The sequence below is a fragment of the Schistocerca serialis genome, unplaced genomic scaffold (assembly GCF_023864345.2).
Source record: "Schistocerca serialis cubense isolate TAMUIC-IGC-003099 unplaced genomic scaffold, iqSchSeri2.2 HiC_scaffold_633, whole genome shotgun sequence".
NCBI classification, from domain to species: domain Eukaryota; kingdom Metazoa; phylum Arthropoda; class Insecta; order Orthoptera; family Acrididae; genus Schistocerca; species Schistocerca serialis.
In genome coordinates this window covers 22,501-25,000 of record NW_026048226.1, presented here as the reverse complement: position 1 = coordinate 25,000, position 2,500 = coordinate 22,501, and positions in this window count along the sequence as shown.

Below are 2,500 nucleotides of genomic sequence, written 5' to 3'. Positions count from 1 at the left end.
CCTACGTTGTGCCTTAACCTAACCTACGTTGTGCCTTAACCTAACCTACGTTGTGCCTTAACCTAACCTACGTTGTGCCTTAACCTAACCTACGTTGTGCCTTAACCTAACCTACGTTGTGCCTTAACCTAACCTACGTTGTGCCTTAACCTAACCTACGTTGTGCCTTAACCTAACCTACGTTGTGCCTTAACCTAACCTACGTTGTGCCTTAACCTAACCTACGTTGTGCCTTAACCTAACCTACGTTGTGCCTTAACCTAACCTACGTTGTGCCTTAACCTAACCTACGTTGTGCCTTAACCTAACCTACGTTGTGCCTTAACCTAACCTACGTTGTGCCTTAACCTAACCTATGTTGTGCCTTAACCTAACCTATGTTGTGCCTTAACCTAACCTATGTTGTGCCTTAACCTAACCTATGTTGTGCCTTAACCTAACCTATGTTGTGCCTTAACCTAACCTATGTTGTGCCTTAACCTAACCTATGTTGTGCCTTAACCTAACCTATGTTGTGCCTTAACCTAACCTATGTTGTGCCTTAACCTAACCTATGTTGTGCCTTAACCTAACCTACGTTGTGCCTTAACCTAACCCATATTGTACCTTAACCTAACCCATATTGTACCTTAACCTAACCCATATTGTACCTTAACCTAACCCATATTGTACCTTAACCTAACCCATATTGTACCTTAACGTAACCTAATTTGTGCCTTAACGTAACCTAATTTGTGCCTTAACGTAACCTAATTTGTGCCTTAACGTAACCTAATTTGTGCCTTAACGTAACCTAATTTGTGCCTTAACGTAACCTAATTTGTGCCTTAACGTAACCTAATTTGTGCCTTAACGTAACCTAATTTGTGCCTTAACGTAACCTAATTTGTGCCTTAACGTAACCTAATTTGTGCCTTAACGTAACCTAATTTGTGCCTTAACGTAACCTAATTTGTGCCTTAACGTAACCTAATTTGTGCCTTAACGTAACCTAATTTGTGCCTTAACGTAACCTAATTTGTGCCTTAACGTAACCTAATTTGTGCCTTAACGTAACCTAATTTGTGCCTTAACGTAACCTAATTTGTGCCTTAACGTAACCTAATTTGTGCCTTAACGTAACCTAATTTGTGCCTTAACGTAACCTAATTTGTGCCTTAACGTAACCCATGTTGTGCCTTAACGTAACCCATGTTGTGCCTTAACGTAACCCAATTTGTGCCTTAACGTAACCCATGTTGTGCCTTAACCTAACCTATATTGTGCCTCAACCTAACCTATATTGCGCCTTAACCTGACGCACGTTGTCGCTGAACCTGCTCTGTAATTGTTATGCAACTCGTTAAATTAGTGTAGTGTTGCCTAACCGCAACCCTCGCAATATAGTTCGCTATTCGCACTGCCCGGTCCCCTGTGTATCGCGTCATGTTAAACACCTTGCAGGTGTTGCTGACTTTCCACATGCTCCTGCTATACACTGTAATGTGGATAGCAGCAGGACGTACATGCCCCCCCCCCTTCCCCCCTGCCTTCGCAAGCTGGTCGTTGAGAAGTTTGCATGTTCAATGCCCTTCGCATGCCGACGTACTCAGCCTACGTTGTGGTACGGCCTGTCACCTGTCCGCCGATGTACGCAAAACCCACAAACTGTACTGCACATTGGTCCGTATGTACTGAATGATACATCGTGGCACATGTGTGACCGTACGACGACTGCGCCTAGCAACGGCAGACCATACAGTCCAAATATTGTGCACGCAGCTACGTGTCGTCTCCCTATAAGAGCTGGATTGCAGTGTGGTACGCCATTCAGACGTGTGGGAGGAACGGACGCCCTGGATGGCGATCAGCATGAGCAGTCTGTTGATGTAGTGGAGCGTGTATTCGGACGTAGTCGTCTCTTCTCACACACCGTGATAGCATGTTGCACCGCGTTCCACATCTGCGACATCCTGCAGAGGCCGGCTGACAGTCGTTCGCGCAATGGACACCGCATACGTACGGGGGCTACCTTCCACGTGTTCTCGAGGCGTGCACATGTTGTTGCGTCTATGTGGGCAGACGTAGTGTGTTGTGACACCTGACACAGGCATGCAATACTCGTTGCAAATGGCGATGGACGTCTACGTTTGCTGGTGACGTTACGCAAATGAACAACAGGTAACCCGTTGTGGTGCGGTTGTTCTCGCTAGAGGTGAATCAGTGTTGGCGACGATCGGTCGAGCTATTAACCGGTTGTTTCAGGGATACCCACCATGCCCACGAACGTGAAAGGGGACCCACCATGCCCACGAACGCGAAAGGGGATCTGGGTGTGAGGCGATACGCGGCGGTGGCTGGGTGGGACCGTCCCCGGCCGGTGAGGGGGGGCCGCCCGGCGTGCTGGCAGCGCGGTGCGTGGGCGCACGCGCTACAGCCGGCTGGTGGGGGCGGCCAGTGGCAGGCGCGCCGGCCGACGGACGCGGCAGGCGGCGCAGCTGCGCGCCGGCGCCCCCTGCTC